The sequence below is a fragment of the Solanum stenotomum genome, unplaced genomic scaffold, assembly GCF_019186545.1.
Source record: "Solanum stenotomum isolate F172 unplaced genomic scaffold, ASM1918654v1 scaffold23185, whole genome shotgun sequence".
In the NCBI taxonomy this organism is placed as follows: domain Eukaryota; kingdom Viridiplantae; phylum Streptophyta; class Magnoliopsida; order Solanales; family Solanaceae; genus Solanum; species Solanum stenotomum.
The window spans coordinates 1-466 of NW_026027377.1; positions in this window are offsets into that span (position 1 = coordinate 1).

Below are 466 nucleotides of genomic sequence, written 5' to 3' on the forward strand. Positions count from 1 at the left end.
AAAAGTTGAATATTCTATGTTTGTATTTTGTTTGACTCTCGTACTCTGAATCAAGTCAAACAAATTGAAACAGAAGTAGTAACTAACTTGATTTTCCTATGTTTATTTGCAGTTTTCTTGTTCCTTTACTTGCTTTACAAGTTGGGAATTTGTCAGTGCATTTGTCACATGCTTTGTAGAACTACTTGGGCTTGTTTCTCCACTTGCTTTTCAGCCTTAGATTGTTGTTGCACTTGCATTTGTTTCAACATTCAGAAACTTCTTCTTACACCTAGGCATAATAGAAGAAGAAGAAGACATCAAAAAGATATTGAAGAAGCACTTGTTGATATTTCTAGTAATTCTAGTGAATCACAAGACTCTATTAAATTTGATGACACAAAAAGAAGAAAATCAATGAGGGAACATAGAAAAGAACATATGAGGAAGTCTTTGAGGCCAAAGAGTCATCATATGCAAGTCCAAA